Source organism: Panthera onca, chromosome C2, assembly GCF_046562875.1.
Source record: "Panthera onca isolate mPanOnc1 chromosome C2, mPanOnc1 haplotype 2, whole genome shotgun sequence".
Classification (NCBI taxonomy): Eukaryota; Metazoa; Chordata; class Mammalia; order Carnivora; family Felidae; genus Panthera; species Panthera onca.
The window spans coordinates 40,885,285-40,904,238 of record NC_138347.1 but is presented as its reverse complement, the minus strand read 5'-3'; the positions used below and the strand labels follow the sequence as shown (position 1 = coordinate 40,904,238).

The 18,954-nt window shown below is 35.5% G+C and overlaps 1 protein-coding gene across 15 annotated transcripts in view; it reads right to left on the bottom strand.

Moving 5' to 3' along the window:
* The window catches only part of CSNK2A2IP (casein kinase 2 subunit alpha' interacting protein), a 517,960-nt gene that overhangs the window by 339,196 nt on the left and 159,810 nt on the right, over window positions 1–18,954 (bottom strand). Inside the window, exon 3 of one of the 15 annotated variants that reach the window (XR_013557876.2) lies at window positions 684–932. The exons of the other annotated variants lie outside the window; for them this stretch is intronic. The gene's annotated coding sequence lies outside the window, so the exon portion shown is untranslated. Of the gene's footprint in view, window positions 1–683; window positions 933–18,954 lie in introns of those variants that run through there. 15 annotated transcript variants of the gene reach the window in all.

Sequence of the window (18,954 nt, the reverse complement as noted above, 5' to 3'; positions counted from 1 at the left end):
ATGGAATGATGGATCTCAGATTAGAGATTATGTCTGCCCAGTTCCAAAGCCTATATTCCTTCTACAATAACACATAACCTCTTTTGCTCTCTATTTTGATAAATTTAGAAGTTAGTATCCTCTGGGGGCACTGGAGTGGCTCAGTCAGTTAGGCATCCAACTCTTGATTTCAGCTCAGGTCATGATCTAACAGTCTTGAGATCAAGCCCCATGTCAGTCTCCATGCTGGGCATAGAGTCTGCTTAAGATTTTCTCTTTCCCTCTGCCCCTCCCCCACCTGTCTATGCATGTGCTGTCACCCTTTCACGCGCGCTTTCTCTCAAATAAATAAACAAATAAATAAATAAATAAATAAATAAACAAACAAGTGTCCTCTGAATCTAAGAATAAAGGTATAGGCCCAAAAGAGACTTATAGGAACCCTCTTTTTAATCTCCTGAGAGGAGCAAAGGGGGGCGAAGAAACACTTGAGACTAATTTTTGGTCCACAAAGGTAAGCTGTCTTGCAGTGGCACTAAGTTATTTAATGGGAAGTGTCAGAGTCGAAACTGGTTTCTAGACCTAATCCGGTGCTCTCAGGCAAATAACTCAGTAATATAAACTAGAAATACATAGCTAAAGAATAATGTAAAAATGCAAGATTAGGTTTTATTGGGCACAAATGAACCAAATCAGCCATAGAATCTATTAGTGAAAAAATAAATAAATAACTGATATCAGACCTCTTGGCTATGAGCCTTCAAAAGCCAGAATTGCTTTAATCTTGGGGACGAAGATGCTCAGAACATTGATGAATCCATGATCTGTTTCTCCCGAGTCTTCCATCTCTGGGTCTTCACAGCTGAGCCCAATACCTCTCCTAACCAACTATGCATTCAGACTCATTCAGGAGTATTTTATCCATGAACAGCCTAAGAAGTTTCTAAAGGTTTCTGCAAGATAGAAGTCACAACGGCAGAAAGGGCAGTAAAAATAAATAAATACATTTTTAAAAAGAATCTTGATAGGAAATACGAGAACTGTTTTAGACATATATTTTTGTAAATGTATTTTTCAGAGTAACATATTTTTTTACTGTTTTTAAATGTTTATTTAGTTTTGAAAGAGAGCGAGAGAACACAAGCATGGGAGGAGCAGAGAGAGGGAGACCCAGAATCCGAAGCCGGCTCCAGGCTCTGAGCTGTCACCACAGAGGCCAACGCGGGGCTCAAACTCACAAACCGTGAGAACATGACCTGAGCTGAAGTCGGACGCTTAACTGACTGAGCCACCCAGGCGCCCCAGAGTGATATGTTTTGATTACACATTCAGAAGTGCCATAATATTCTCAGTGCTCAGGGTCTCTAGGAGACTTATTGAAGCCCAATATATTGGCAGCTTCTGACTAGCCATCCCCAATCTGGTAGGGCTATAATAGTACCATCCTTCTGTATTTCTCTATTGCGAATTCATGGGAATCAAGTTACCCTTCAATTTTCCCTGACTACAAAGGATTGTACCAAGGATCGGTTCCAATCTCAAAGGCAACCATCTTTCATGTAAGAAGCTAACTCTGATATTGCTTAGCACAAGAACTGTATTCAGTAGAAATGTGTAATACTGAATAGTGACTGACTAAACAATTTAGATCGTCTCTCCTGAATGTTTGAATGAAAGGGATACAAACCGAGTCCCCATTTGGTAGGAAAACTGGGGGAAGAAGCAGATGGAAGGAAAAACAAAGAGGACAAGAATAAAGGACCTGTGACCACTTTTCTCAGAATGGGTGGAACAGGCATTCACAGTTCATCCTTGGCTAGTACATGTTATCTTTTTATTTCTAATTAATTGAATAATATTACTTCTATCATTATATCTGAGCTGTTATAGAGTACCATGTATAATTGAATCTCCTTTTACTTTTATAACTCGTTTGAGTCCCTATATACCTTATCAGAAGGAAGTCTGATTTCTTCCAACTATGACCCACTCTTGCCCAGGAACGCTAAGGGCTAAACCCAAAGAATGAAAGTCAGCCCTCCACTGCAGTCAGGTTTATAGGGAGATCACATTTGATCCTTCCATTACTGCCATGGCCACTCATTTTTTAAATTGTGCTACTGCTCAAGTTTTCTTTTTCATCTTATGGATGCTTATTCTCTGCCAATACAGCCACAGAGGGTCTCTGTGCCAGAGTCTGCCAGAGTCTGCCAGACTCTGAAGATACACCTCTCTTAAGAACAACTCACATATTCTAGCAATTGTTCCACACAGCCTAGGCTGAGCTTGTGAGACACTTCCTGCCCCAGCTCCATGTTGTATCCTAACCAGGGAAACCTCACCTCTCCGAAAACAACAAAAATGTTAGTTCATCGTATACCATCTAAAGAACCAGCTCATACTACTCTTTTCCTATAGGAAATTTTATTTCAGGGATCCCCTTGTCCCTCCCCCTTCCCCCCACCACTAGATCTTGGCCAGGGCCATTCTGATCCATTCAATGTGGTGTCCTATACTAGGAGTTCCAAATAAGATTATTTAGAATATTAGTCAACTTCTTCCTTACCAGAAGGCCTCACGTCTTCATTTACAAACAGGTATGCCTTTCCTTCAAGGAACATCCTTCCTGACCAAGGAAATTTGAGAGCGGTAGCCTTGATAAACAACATTTCTGCCACACCCTAACTTGGTAGTGGCTGGATCCTAGCCTTACCTTGGCACACTTGCAGCACCACTGAGGTGTCTTTCTGTTTTTAAGGCTTTTTGTCTCCACCTGAACAAGCAAGAGCCTGTCATTTTAAGTATCTTCTTCCATGGGGAACCTATTTAATCTCTACTTTGACTGACACCCTGTTTACACATCTATAAAGGAGATACTTTAAGCCCAAACTTTCTAATATCTAAGCTCCTTGGCAGGAATAAATTAAACACTACCAGGAAGACATTAATTCTTAATAGCTCAACATGTGAGAGGAATAAAAATAAATCCGTGAATTCTTTGCCTTCTAAAAACTTTAGATAGTGAGTCTATACCATTCATTTTCTTTTCGTAGCATAGCTCTTATTTATTTTTCTTCTATTTCTTATAGTTATTATGCTCCTTTCTTGCCTTAATTCTGAATCTATTTTAGAAGTATTAACCTCTTCGCTCCCTTTTACATGAGCATTGCGTCAACAAAAATATAACTTGATAGCCTTATTTTTTAAGCAATGCTATTAAGAAATAGTCAATATTCTTCTAAAGTGGGTTTAGAATTTTTACTAGTGCTATTTAGTTTTCTAAATAGTGCTATTGTCCCTAATGATCTTAATAAGTGATATACAAATCAAATGCAATACTTAAGAAAGACTTAACATGTAGTTTGATGCCCTTGCTATCAGACTCTGTTTGTAAGCTACTAGTATCACTGACATAATAGAATATTCTTTTTGGCTAGTTCTTTTGTCTCTTACAACATTGCAAACATTTTCTTTTTAGCATTACTAATTTAGTTGCCTTAACCTACTGTTTAATCTAAATACAATTGTTTACATTTTTTAAGTTGAAAATTATTTTTGCTTTCCTTTTTAAATACATTTTTCTAATCTCCCATTTATTTGTACTGTTTTCTCCCAATAAATATTAACATCACCTATAACATTTTTAATAATTTCAGTAGCAGTTTCAAAAGCATATGTTTTTAAAATCCCTTTCACAAATTTATATCCTAAAAATATACTAATACATTTTAGTTTCATTTAAATGCTTTACAGACTAAAAGGAAATACTACAAATTTAATGTCTAAATAGTAGCTATAATAGCTGAGTACCTAACATTAGGTTGGATAATAAGAATCACTACTGAATATTAGATACCTACATGAGATAGCCTTGGCATGCTAAAATAAAAAATAAAAATTAATAAGCCTCCCTAGAAAATAAAAAATCATAGTCTACATTTCTATCAATAACAACAAATACAACTAGATGCTGAGGAACTTTTTAATATGTACACACACACACACACACACACTTTCAAATGTTATTACTGTCAGCCTAACAATGCCAGGGACTGCCCTTATAAATTTAGGGACAATAATGAAGGTAATCTCAAATCTAACCCTTTTTCCCTATTCTCTTTGAACTGAGTTTACACACTATCATTTGTATGTTTCAATCACTATTAATTTACAGGACTGAAGGGGTGGGGGAAGACCTGACGGTGAACTTGAAGATGATCCAAATAATGCAAACACTACAAAGAAAAGTTTATCTGTCAATTTGAAAGAACTTTAAAGACATTGTGATATGAAGTCGAATTATCACTACTATTAATTGCACAGGCATATTAAAAGGACCCCAGCAAGTGACCTCCTCTAAAGCAGAGAATGTATGTAGAAAATATGTCTTAATCTTCTATTCTACACTTAGATAAATGTCAAGTATATCTACCACCTCAATTAACCATCAGAAAAGAGCTGTCAAAATCTAATTCTTTTTTTGACAAGGCGTTTATTCTGAAACCGGCAGAGGGAGAAGCAGGCACTTGCATTAGAAAGAGATGAGTGTCACAGGGGTCTGAGCCACATGGGGAGCTTTCCATGTGCAAAAGGCTGATTAGAACCATGGTGAATCTAGGCGGACATGTTCCAGGGTTTGTTGACTGAGCTATAGTAAATCTGGGGCTTTGCAGTCTAGTTGACCTTGAAATTGAGCTTGTTAACAAAATAGATGTTTTCATTTCTAGCAATGTCAGGCAAAAATAAGGATGAACTGATTAAATGAAAGCACTTTACATTAAAGAATCAAATAAGCAGTTGCAAAGATGAAGGCCAGTTGTTTATTATAAGCATTTATTTTACCTCTGTTATCTTGAAAAACTTAAATTATGAAACAGCTTTTGATAATCACTAATACTAACACAATTAAACAAAGTTAACAGATGGTCATCCATTCATTTAGTGACATAACAGCTATTTATTGTGTTCTTTTACATACAAAGAAATGTGCTAGATGCATTAGAATACACACACAAAAATAAAATGCAGATTCTTCCTTCCAGGAAACTATAAACAATAAGATAATACAGTTACATGCTACAGTAACATAAATTTTTTAAATATGTTGGTCATTCAGCAATACCAATGTATTGAATTGGCAATTTAGAGCTGTACTATCTACTACAGAAGCCATTAGCCATCTGTGGCTTTTTAAATTTAAATTTAAATTACTTAAAATTAAATAAAACTAAAAACTTAATTCCTCAGTCTCACTAGCCATATTTCAAGTGCTCAATAACCATATGTGGTTATGGTTACTGTATTGAAAGTATATTTCCATCATTGTGAAGAGGCTGATTGGAGAGCACTGGTTTAGAATACAGAAATATCCTATCCAGCTTCAGGAATCTGTTTAAACCATTTGAGTCTTCACAAGTGGAAAGAATGGACAAAATTTTGACATTCAGGGGAGCCTGCTTGACAGAAGAACATGCAACTCTTGATCTTGAGGTCTTGAGTTTGAGTCCCATATTAGATGTAGAGATTACTAAAAAAATATTAATAAGCTTTAAAAAACATTCAAAATTTCGCTTAATAGAGAATTAAAGATAAGGAAATAGCATGAACACAAGTCAAGAAACCAGAAGTAGTGGATATATATAGGGAGGAAGAATTGCATTTATTCATGTACTTATTTTTACCTGTGGAAGAATAAAGGGTAGAAATGGGAAAATTATATGCTTAAAGTAGAATTGTCATCATTAAGTAATCTGAGTGGCAGGGGTGCCTGGATGGCTCAGTCCAGGTGAGCGTCTGACTTCAGCTCAGATCAAGATCTCACAGTTCACGTGTTCAAGCCCCATGTCAGGCCCTGCCTGCTTCAGATTCTGTGTGTCTCTCTCTCTCTCTGCCCTTCCCCACTCACACTCTGTCTCTATCTCTCAAAAATAAAATAAAAACATAAAAAAATATTTTTTTAATCTGAGTGGCAAAAAATTTGCATAATAGCATAATGATTTCAACTTTGCTTTACAGATAGATATGTTCTAAAGTATGGCATGCAATATGATTTTAAGTGGTACCATTGATGGCATTTTTTATTTTAACAACTTTATATGTATTTTATGAGTATGTGAAAAAATTTATTAGCACATTAAATATGTTATATCACTCATAATATTAAGACAAGAGTGAAGTCTTTTCAATTAAAATACTAAATTGAATCAAATTCACAGATGGTCACTGTGTAGATAATGAAGAATCTTCAAGTTTTATTGCATACTGTGCTAGCTAAAACCATTGGATTCTGCTTTAACACTCTGTGACCATGGGCATATTACTTTTTCCTGTGCTTCATGAAGTCTTCTCTTCTGAAGAAAGATATTATTAAGAGTGGAGATATTAAGAGTATCTGTGTTACAATATTTGTGTAAGGGCTAACTGAAAAGCATTTAAAGGAGTGCCTAGAAAGTAGTAAGCACTTAATAAGTGTTTGCTAATATTACTATTAATAGTGAAATTTCAACATTATTAGATCTGTGTTTTAAGAAAGTTAATCCATCAGCAAACTACAACATGGATGAGAGGAGACAATCTGGAGATAACAAAATACAGATTCGATCATTCAAAGGTCAAAGGAAGTGCTGTGCCTGAACAGAGTAGCAGCAATGAAAAGGTACAGGAGAGAAATTTATAGATATAACAGAGCTAGAATAAACAGGACTTGATAAGTAATTTAATAGGAAGATGAAGGAAAGAGAGAGGTCAAAGGAAATGCCAAAATTCCAAAGTCTAGGTAAAGGGGCACCAGTATATAGTGAGAAGCAGATGTTTGGGAAGAATGATGATAGGTTTCATTTCAGAAATATTGACTTTGAGGTTATGGCAAGAACTTCAGGTTGAAGTATCCAAAAAATCAGTGCAAATAAGGATCTGGATCTCCACAAAAACTCAAACTGCAGGTTTATAACCATCAGCACACTGTTAATTATTAAAACCATGACACAAAATGAGGTTGCCAGTGGAAAGAGGGTGGAGGAAAGGATCTCTAAAGAACATCTTTTCTTTTCAGGTTAAATGAGGAAACTAAGACAATGACTGAGATGGAGATAGAGAATTCAGAGATGTGGATGAAAACCAAAGTACAAAGAGTTACATAAAGGAAAGGAGAAATAAAAGTATTAAGTGCTGTATACTGGTTGAGGATGGGGAATTGAGAGAGCTTATTGACTAGGAATTATTGATAAACTTAGAATAAAAACCTTGGTATAGGTCAGAATCAGTACTTGACCTTGATGTTAGGGTCAAATATTTGATAGTCTTTCAATAAGTTTAGCCACAAAAGCAATAAGGGAAAGTATGTTAGCTTGAGAAAATGTAAGAACAAGGTAAAGTCCTTGCTTTTGTTTTGAGTATATCAGTATGCTGAAAAAAGTCATGAACATAAAGGGTGACTGAAAATGAAAACAGAGAATGCAATTCAAAGAGCTAGCACCTGGAGATAGTGAGATAGTGGATCAAGAAAACATCAAAAAAGCTCAGTCTTGGAGAAGGTGAAGAAACTTCTCATTGGGAAAAACAAAATAGATGAAGATAGGTAAGAATCTATGCAAAGTCAAACTGAATAAGATCAAAAGTCCTCAATATTCACTCACGTATTCAAAAACATGTGTACTGAGCACCTATCATGTGCCAGATAGATGCTGTTCTTGAAACTGGTGATACAGAAATCAACAACACAGGTAGTAACCTAAACTTATTGAATTAATATATTCTAGAGTGAGAAGAAATACAATGTAAAATAAAAGAAGGCTGAAGTCACATCCTGGAGAACACAAATATTTAGAAATGGAGGAAAATAAGAAAAAAAAGGAAATAAAATGCCAATCAATAATAAAAAATTTTAAATAGTGAAATAGTTGTGAAGAAAATTAAATGAGACAATGGGATATAGAGTAATAGAGTAGCTTTTTGGTCAGCAAGGGAAGACAGGGAGGCCCCTCTGAGGATAACATGGCTAAATTCTGAATGCGATCAAACCTACCACATGAGGAGACCAGTAGAAGGAATGCTCCAGGAAGAGGAAATAGCTAATATAAAGACCCACAATGGGAATGATTTTAGCCTAGAGAGACAGGAAGAGCAAAGGGTGGCCATTGCATAGTCAAAGTGAAGAAAAAGGCATGGTGTCTTGAGTGAATATGGCTGTCAAGAGTAATTTTTGAGTGTGAAATAGAATTTGGGAAGAAATATAAATAAATGAAGAACACTGGATAGAGTCACACTATTTGCTGTCTTCTTTTGCTCACATCTGCTTCTAAAAGACTAGTGAACCTTAGCAATCTGTTCATAGGAATCTCTACACTTCCATCTACACTCATTGTCTAGATGATCTCATCCAGTTCCTTAACGAAATTTTCTAACGGCTGATGATTCCCAAATCTATGCCTTCATCCAGGATCTCTCCACTGAACACAAGATGGTTCTATCAATTGTTCACTTGAGAACTCAGAAGCATCTCTAACGCAACACATACAAACAAGAATTCTTTGTTATACCCTCACCCTCAAATACACTTCTTTCGCCTATCCCCTATTATAGTTAATAGCTCTCTCGTCCACTTAATTGCTTGGGACAAAGACTAAGAGGGCACATTGATTGTTCTTTCATATCCCACATCTGTCAAAACTCAGTAAGTTCTACCTTGTACCTCTCTGTTACAAAATATAAACCACTCTCACCAGGGCTACTGCTACAAGTCAAATTTAATTCATCATCAATTGTGCACTATTTAAACAAACTCTTACCAGTCTCCCTGTTTTAACTCTTGCTCCTCATTCTCCAGCAAGCAACGTATAAGGTAGTCATTTTCTAAAAGAATCTGTATAAGACTGGTATTATGTATGTCTCTAAATACTTGATAGAATTTGCCAGAGAAGCCATAAGGGCTTAAAATTCCTTAATGGAAAGATTTTAAATCACAAATTTCAGTGATCTATATTTATTGATATGAGGCTATTCAGGTTTCCTATTTTATCTTGAATCTTTTTTGGAATTTTTGGAATTTTTGTCTTTCAAGAATTTGTCCATTTCATTACATTTGTGAAATTCATTTGCATTAAGTTGTTTATAATAGTCTCATCTTTTTTTTTTTTAAGTATGTTTCACACCCAGTGCAGAGCCCAACACAGAGCTTGAACTCATGACTCTGAGATCAAGACCTAAGCTGAGATCAAGAGTCAAATGCCAAACTGACTGAGACACCCAGGCACCCTCATTTTTTATTCTTGATATCAGCAATCTGTGTTTTCTAATTTTTGCTTGATTAGCTGAACTAGATATCAAATTTTCTCTCGTTTCAAAAATTTAACTTTTGGATTCATCACATTTCTCTATTTCATTCATTTTATCTCTATTTCACTCATTTTATTTCTATTTTCTATTTCCATTTTACTTTTTATTTTGATTTCTAAGTGTAATTTCCACTCTTACATTTACTACTTCCTTCGTTTTACTTACATTAGATGTAATTTCCTCTTCTGTTTTTGAGCCTCTTAAGGTGGAAACTCAATTAACTCTCATCCTGTCTTCTTTTGTAAGAAAAACATTTACTATAACATTTCCCTTCAAGCACCACTTTAGCTGCATCCCACAAATTCTGATATGTTGTATTTTAAATTTTATGCAGTTCAAGATATTTTCTCATTTCCTTTTATTTCTTTTTTAACTCATGGGTTCTTTAGAGATATATTATTTAATTTCCAAATATACGAGGATTTTCCAGACACCTTTAATATTGATTTCTAATTTAGTTATATTATGGTCAAAGAATGTACTTTCTGTGACTTTTAAATGTCCTTTGAAATGTATTGATACTGTATTTTATTGCCCAGAATATGGTCTACATGCTAAATGTTCCATTTAATTTCGAAAAGAAATATTCTTCTGTTGTTGGGTAGACTATTTCATAAATATCAATCAGGTCAAATTAAATGAGGGTATTTTTAATTCTTTCACACCCATTCTGAATTCCTGTCAACTTATTCTATCAATTACTGAGTGGTAGTATAATCTTCAACTGTAATTGTTAATTTGCCTATTATTCTTTGCAGTTCTATAAAGTTTTTTTTTTTGTTTTGGAATTCTGTTATTAAATGTATTCACGTTTATAATTCTTATATCTTCCGATTTTACTGACCCTTTTATCATTATGAAATCGCTACCTCTGTCTTTAATAATAATTTTTGTGTTAAGTTTATTTCATCTTCTATTAACATAGCCACTTCAGCTTTCATATGTTTACTCTTTGCATGTTACATTTTTTCTATTATTTTATTTTCAAACACACTTATATAAAAATATGAGGGTTCCTTCTTTATTTTTTTTCAATATATGAAATTTATTGTCAAATTGGTTTCCATACAACACCCAGTGCTCATCCCAAAAAGTACCCTCCTCAATACCCATCACCCACTCTCCCCTCCCTCCCACCCCCCATCAACCCTCAGTTTGTGCTCAGTTTTTAAGTCTCTTATGAGGATTCCTTCTTTATTTGGTGTGATAATATTTATTGATCAAAATCCACTTACATTGAATGTAATTATCAATATGGTTGTATCTATTTCTGACATTTTGCTATTCTTCTTTTGTTTATCTCATTTCCTCAGTTCCTCCCTCCCACTTTCTTTTCTTCATTTTAATGTTTTTTCCTTAATTTAAATTTACTTTTATCTCTTTAGCTATAATTCTTTATATTTTTAAATGGATGCTATAGGAGTTAAAACATTAAACTTTAAATTATTTCAAACTACTTAAATATTGATGTTCTTTGATGATATATGGGAAATTTGCAACAGTGCAGTTTTCATTTAACACCCCTCAATCCTTTGTGCTATCATTGTTATGCAAAATACATCATCTAGGTTACAAGCCAAATAATACAGTGTTAAAAATTTCCTTTACATAGTCATAGGTATCTTAGAGAAATTAGGATATAAAACTATAAATATATATTTACATTATTTCTAATAAGAAGCCAGCTGGTAATTGTAAGATAACTGTGGATAATGAGCCATTTCTCTCTTGATGCCTTCAAGATTTTCTCTTTTATCTTTGATTTTCAACATCTTAAACATGAGGTGTGTAGGTACAGGTTTTCTTTTCCAGTTTAGGGTACTCAAATTTCAGATGCATTCTACTCATTTCTAAAAATATTTGTCCCTTTCTCTTTCTTTTTGACTGTTGATTCCAATTACACATATGTTGGACCACATGACACTCTCCACTGTTCTCTGCAGAAGCTTTGTTCATTTCTCTCTGATCTATTTTTATTTCTGCCCTTTGTAACGTATAGTTTCTAGTGAACTATATTCAAGTTAACTGAGTCTTTCTTATGTATTTTGGTCTGCTTTTGAGCTCACCTAGGGAATTTTTATTTTTAGTTATTGTAATTTTCAGCTTCAGATTTTCCATTGGCTTCTTTTATAGTTTCCATTTGTCTGTTAAAAAACAATAATTCAATGTGTAATAACACCTTTTCTTATCTTACAACATATTTTTCTCTAATTCAAGAATAGAACAATTACTTTGAAGTTTGTGCTAATTTAACATCCTGACCCACTGACAATCAGTTTGTATTGATGGATTTTTTTTCCTGCATTTGAGTTATACGTTCTAATTTATTTCCATGGCTAGCATTTTTTTCTTTTTTTGCAAACTTGTAATGATAGATAATGCCATAACAAACTGCCATAACAAAATACTATAACTGGGTGCCTTAAACAACAGAAAATTATTTTCCAGTTCTCATAGGTCTGGAGGCTAGAAGTCCAAGATCAAGGTTCAGCTGATGAGGTTTCTCTTCCTGGCTTGCAGACAGCCATCTTCTCACTATGTCATCATATGGTCTTTCCTCAGTGTGTATGTCGAGAGAGAGAGAGAAACAGGCAGACAGAAAAAGAGAGAGTGTGTGCTGGTTCTCTAGTCTCTCTTAAAAGAGCACCAAGCCTTTTGGATCAGTTCCCCACCCTTAAGACCACATTTAACCTTAATTTCATCCTCAGAGACCCTATCTCCAAATACAGCTACACTGGCAGATGAGGTGTTAACATATGAATTTGGGAAAGAACATTCAGTCCATAACAGATAATATTTTGTAGAGACTCTGAAATCTCTTTTCTTCTTAGGATTATTGGCTTTTGGTTCCAGTAAACCACTAGCTTGCCTGGATCCAAACTAAAATTTGTCTTCCCCATGGTGTGGAGAAGATGATACTGCTGGCCAAGTTTTCTTGGCTTCCAGCTGCTGCTTTTTAGCCTAGCCTCCATGTTGCTCTCCTCTGTTCCTATTTAGTTTAGATGTCTGCCAAGAAATTTAGCTGAGTCAATTCTTAGATTTTGGGGGTTCACTCTTTTGGTGGTTTCTTGCCTCCAGGCCCCTCTAGTAAATTTCCAGTTGCTTTTCCATCACAGAATTCTGTCTTCTGACATATCAATCATACGATTTCTTTTCTCTGCCACCCAAGCTCTCCGTGGACTAGGAAATATACTCAAAAAAAGGCCTAACAAACTACAATATTTCACCAGAGGCAAATTTGTCATTCAAGAGCAAACCCATATCTCTTTTCTCCCTGCTTTTTCACCAGCCTGTCTGGGGTCATATTTTATTGATCATCCAGGAATTTTCAAAATATTCTACTCAGAGTTTTGGATTTCAGACCTTTTCTGGTGCTTCTGCTTCTAGAATTTTCCCTTAAATATCCAGTGATTTGGCTGTCTTGCAACTGAGTCATTTAGGCTGAGGTTTTCTTAAAAAGCCACAACACTGTACTTTCTATAAGACGCAGTAGCAGTCTTTCAGTAGTAAACTCTTCTCAAGTTTCTACTTGCCTCTGGTCATTTTCCAGTATCTTCAAATTATTGTTGTTTTTTTTTTTTATTATTTTCCAGTTACTGTAATTGTTTTCTGTGGGAAGAATTGCCTGAACTTGTCACACTCCCTATTATCAATGATCATTTTAACATACAAATCAGATCATATATATCACACACACACACACACACACACACACACACACACACGTTTAAAAATCTAGGAATTGTCCTTCCCATTAACTGGAATAGAATACAAACTCAATATCCTGTAAGTCTCTGCAGCATCTACCCTCTGCTTAAATTCCTGGCCTCATTCTTTTCCATCCTCCTTGCTCACTATAGCCATAATACCTGTATCAGATAATCTACAGTTTACCTAACCAACAGTTTGGCCCATCCATCCTCCTGGATTTTTTTTTCATATTCTTCTTTCTTCTATGTAAGCTACCTATCTCGGAAATGTAAAGAGTACAGTGTTTCCCAGATTCCCAGACATATGCAGAGCTGGGTCTGATTTACCTAAGGGCAATTCTATTCCCCTCGCCAATGATTAATTCAGGATTGATCATTTGGAAGATTTGGGTAGCATTTGAGAAGAGGTTGACAGAGATTCTGAGAAAGTTTCTCTCCTCTCTTCTAAGAAATTTTCTTGTTCCCTGAACTTGAATGTGGAAGCTCTGATAGCTACTGACATCCATCCTCTAGTCACAAAGTGAACTGGCCTTCAAGGGGTACAGATCGAAGGTTAATGCAAACATATTGGGGAGGAAAACAAATTAAGGAAAAAACTAGGTTCTTGATGATGGGATCTATTGGGAAAAGCAGTCTCATGCTTGCAGTCTTTCCACCCCATCAGCTGCTTAAGGATGGGCCTTGGGCCTGAAATACTTCTCCACCAAGAGATCGAGTCCTCAGATCGAGTCTCTGCTGGGCTTATTTATTACCTTGTGTGGGAGTATCTTTCCCTGTCCTGCTTATCATAAAGCACCTGCATCATATGCATCATATGCATCATAGAGCACCTGAACAAACCCAGTGTTGTATCTGCCTCTTGCAGACTGCAGCACGAGAGGGTGTATGCACTCTCTGTCAGCTGCCAAAAGGGACCAATGAGGACCAATGTCACTAGAGAAACTGTCTTGCACTGTCTCTTCTCTAATAGTTAGTCCAGTACTTGACTGCATGATTTTCCCTGATGACTCCAATACCAAGATACGGTGCACGGAAATGTTTGAACTTCCATTCCTGATAAAATAGGCAACAGATGCTATATGGTTGACAGGATCAAACAATCTTGAAAACCACCTGACCTTTGCACTTCTGGTTATTTGAGACAAAAAGTGTCCTAATCATTTTTAACCATTGGATTTTTTTTCTCTTTCTTGTTAAAGCATACTGGCCTTTTTTCCACTCCACAAAAATGCCAAGCATGTTCCTCGCTTCACGTTACTTTAATTATTATTATTTCTTTTTAAGACCTTCCCCTAGATCTTAATTTACCTGTATCCTTTTCATCATTCAGATTCCAATTCAAGTTCAAACTTTTCAGATAGTCTTTCCCCAACCAGTCTAGCTAAAGTAGCCTCTCAACTTTGCCAATGTCCCTATTTAATTTCTCCTTTAAACTTATCATGATTTGATATCATACCATTCATACTTTTCTTTTCATTACCTATTTTTCTCAGTAAGTATATCAGTCTAGAAAAGCAAACATTTTCTTGTTCACTACTGCCTGTTTGGTGCCTAGAAGAGGATTTGGCAGCTATTGGACCCTCAACAAATGGTTATTAACCAAAAAAAAAAAAAAAATAGCAGAAATGAGTGAATTTAGTTGGAAATAGTTTTAACAATGAAACTCATTCATTAGAATAGAAATCTTTCAAATGTATATTGTAAAATTGGTTTACTCATAAGAGAAAAATGTCAGTAATATCAGCTTAAGCCCATATGGTTTATCTCATAATTTTTTGCTTCCCATAATTCCTTAGAGATTTGTATTCTCCAAAATATTTGTATACTAATTTTCACAATGGAACAGTCTCTTCCACTTGAAAAATAGGCTTAAAGGTCATTTTTCCATTATTCAAATTCCTGGAAACAAATCTGTTTACTTGGGAGAAGAATCAAATACTATAATCTTACTATTAGTCAAAAGACTTGCATTGTTTTTATTAAATGTTATCCAAATGAGTTTTTTTTCAACCAGCCTTTGCAAATTAGCATTAGTTCACATGCCCAGAGATCAAAACAAATAATGTAGCTAACACTGAAATTCATTACTTTAATATTCAACAGCATCAAAAGAACTATGCATGGGTGTTAGAAAGGAAAGTGTGCATTTTGTTGGTGTGAAGGGTTTGCATTGACCTTTCCAGACTTAGGGATCTGTTCTCCAAAGCACTTATATGCAACAAAGTTAAGGTTTTAAAAACACAGAATATAACTGATAAGGAAATGTAAGTATTAAATGTGGAGTTCTCTTTGGAATTTTTTTTATCTTTATTAAAAATACTACGGGGTAACAATACATGAAAAATAAAGCTTAGCATGTCCTAAGCCATTACCTGGCATTTTCTCTGCCTCGGTCTTAAATATCTAGTGTCCCATCACCGATTAAGACTAAACTCTGAGCACCACTTTCATAAATGAAGCCTCAGTGTACTCAGCAACTGTTTGGTTCTTATTTTTTCACTTTGGTTTCCTTTTTTATTCCCTCCCGTGAATTAGAAAGTTCCTCTTGAGGATAGCAAGAGGTCAGGCTGAGACACAAACTGTTTTTTGTTTTGTTTTGTTTTTTAAAGAACACTTTAACTTACAGTATTAATTGTGCCTGTTTAAGAAACATTCCCTTGTTCCTTGCATTGGCTCCAATTACACATTTCACTCTGACTTAGCCCCTCATGTTCCCTCTTCAATATAGCTACTACCTATTTCTCTTTTTTAATCCTAGAAAATAATGATCACTTTAACACTCTAATTAAAATTATCCTGTATGTGCCCATTCTCTATTAAAATATAAATGTGTTGCGGGACATAGAATTATTGCTTGAGGAAATCAAGTATTTTGTTTTCAACTTCCAGACTCATTTATAAACCAAACTTTAAGACTCGCTGACATGAAAACTTCAAATCTCTTTTAGCAAAACACATTTCTCTTTCCTAATTTGCCTTATAGTTTCATTTTATGTCTTCCCCGCCTCATTTGGTTTTTGGTCAACTCACTCTAGAACATGATGACAATGTGATACCCACATACATCTGTGGTTTAACCATTACACAAACTGCCTGCACTAGAATGCCAAAACTGCCTTGTCGCTGAGATGCTTTGAAGCATTTTCATCATCAAACTGGCCACAAATGGAAACCCATGACCCAGAACAGGTCTGTGGGTCCGTGGGACCTCAAAGTGCTAGAGTTTAAAATCCTCCACTGAGGACCAAATGCTGCATAGCAGGAAACCCACACTAAACAAAATCAGAAGAAGGAAAGTATTGCCAAAACGCAGTTACTTTTGGACTAATTTTCACATTATAGTCCTGTTAAGTACAGTATAGAATCCATGATGGTCTCCTTTCATAGGCCGAAATTGGCACCACCTTTTCCTTCAATCCCCACAGAGAATTTATAGAAACAATAAGTCTCATAAAACAGTCTGTTGTAAAAATAACAGCAAAAATAATGTTATCTTAAAATAATACCATGAGTTAAGATGACATTGGAGAGCTGATATTCCATGAGATTACCTGACAAATATTAAATAAGCAGCCGCGAAAGTTAGAGATTCTTTAAGTTTTGGCCCTTTAATATGTACTTATTCTGGTGAATTCCCCTATTACAGCTGGAAACTTCAGATGACCTTACTCCTAGTATGTGTTAGAATTCCTCTTTGGCAGTGATGAAGTACCTGACCAAGGAGCCCAAAAGGACCACAGCATAGAGATTAAGTCCCAAACAATGACATTAAGGCCCTTCCTTGGCAAAGGGCCACATGATTGAGACCCAGATAACTTCAGAAGTCATGATAAGTAGTGGACACCAAAAAAAACAAATATTCCTATTTATTAGATTGTCTGCTGGCAGGTTGAGGACCTGGGAACCTTTCCTGATTGATTAAATAAGGTCTGATGCTAGGGTTTCTCAACTTCCTGAATTTTTCCTAAAGGCCTAGAGAAAGCCAGTCAGTATGACAAAATAGGAAAATAAAATTTCATTAGTCTTACTTTCTACCTAAATTCAGCCAGTATCAAGGGTGATTTTAATATCCATGAACATGAATTCCCAAAACCCTGCCTAAACATTCTTAAATTACCTTAACTCTAATTACATTAACTTCAACTCTACTCCAGCCACCCACCTTAGATCCAACACCATCCAAAGTAACTCTGTGTTTGACATCTTTAATGTTAATATCCTGCTTTCTTACCACAACTCTCAATCCTTCCAGGTCTCCTGTGTATTTTAATCCATTTCCATTTTAACCTCATTGGCAATATAGTCAGTGGTTAAGTGTGTGGGCTCTTAAATCAGTCTACTTGGATCCACATCCTGGATCAGTTGCTTCCTAGCTATGCACACTTAGACAGGCTTCAATTTCCTCATCTAAAGAAAATGGAATTATGTTTAATCTAGCAGATACTCATGCCCATCTAATATAGTTTTTATGAAGATAAAATGAGAAAATCTGGAACATTAGCATAATGTAGGTAAGGAACATAGTAGATGATAAATAAATACTAGTTTCTTTTTAACCCATTTACTCCTAAGATCGTTAATTTTCATCTAACTTTTTCATATACAGTCAAAAATCTGTGCTTCATCATTTTCTTTTCCCCAAATAAGGAACAGGAAAATTTAGTCTACCAGATGTTCTACTCCACACCAAGACTGCTAAAACTTGATGGGAAGATACATAACTTGGATTGAACCATCAAAACTGTAAGACCTCCAAAAGGAATCAGGCTATTGCTATGGTTCAGTAAGCCTTTTACATGTCAACAAACAACAATATTTCTAAATACTGACAGCATGTTTTAAAAAACACAGTCTTCAAATATCCTAGATTATTTATTTTCTACAAAAATTTTAGGAATATGGGAGCCTGTGTGGATCAGTCGGTTGAGTGGCGGACTTCAGCACAGGTCATGATTCTGCAGTTCATGAGTCTGAGCCCCACACTGGGCTCTGTGCTGACAGCTCAGAGCCTGGAGCCTGCTTCAGATTCTGTGTCTCCCTCTCTCTGCCCCTCCGCTGTTCACACTCTGTCTCTCTCTCTCTCAAAAATAAATAAACATTAAAAAAATTTTTTTTTAATTAAACAAAAAAATTTTAGGAATAGGAGTGCCTGGGTGTCTCAGTTGGTTAAGTGCCTGACGCTGGATCTCTGCTCAGGTCATGATCTCACAGTTCATGGAATCGAGCCCTATGTCAGGCTCTGCACTAACAGCATGGAGCTGGCTTGGGATTCTCTCTCCATCACTATATGCCCCTCCCCCTTCTCAAAATAAATAAACAATAAAAAAATATTTTAGGAATAATTCCTTTCCTTTTCAGACCTTGTTATTACATCAATTATCTCTCTTTTTTTCTGTTTTAATATTTTAATTCCTCTTTTTTCCATTTTTTTTTCCTATTTTAATTCCTTTCTTTTTCCCAGATCCACCATTATATTTGCTGAGGCCAGGGCAACAGTACAATTGGAGGCCCACATACAATATTTTTAAATATTTCAAAATTATGAGTCAAGCTAAAAGAACCTTCTACTTCTACCCAAGATGAAGTAACAGCAACCAGATTTACTACCCCACCTAAAACAATCTCCCCTACAACAACCAAAAAAACCAGACAAAACATATAAAATGATTTTTTAATCTACAAAACAGTTTTTTAAGACTTTGGACACCAGTCAAAAAATTATAGTGATCATGAAGAGACAGGGAACAAATCAGGTGAGCCCTACAATTTTTTTTTTTTAGTTTACTGTCTTGAGAGAGTTCTGAAGCCACAATATGGGGAGGGAGAAGCCAGCAGGACCCAAATGGACCCCTCGAATTGAGGAGACAGACAGGTGAGTACAGAAATAATAATGCTCTTATAGTTCACTGGACAGAGTACCAGAGAGGACAGA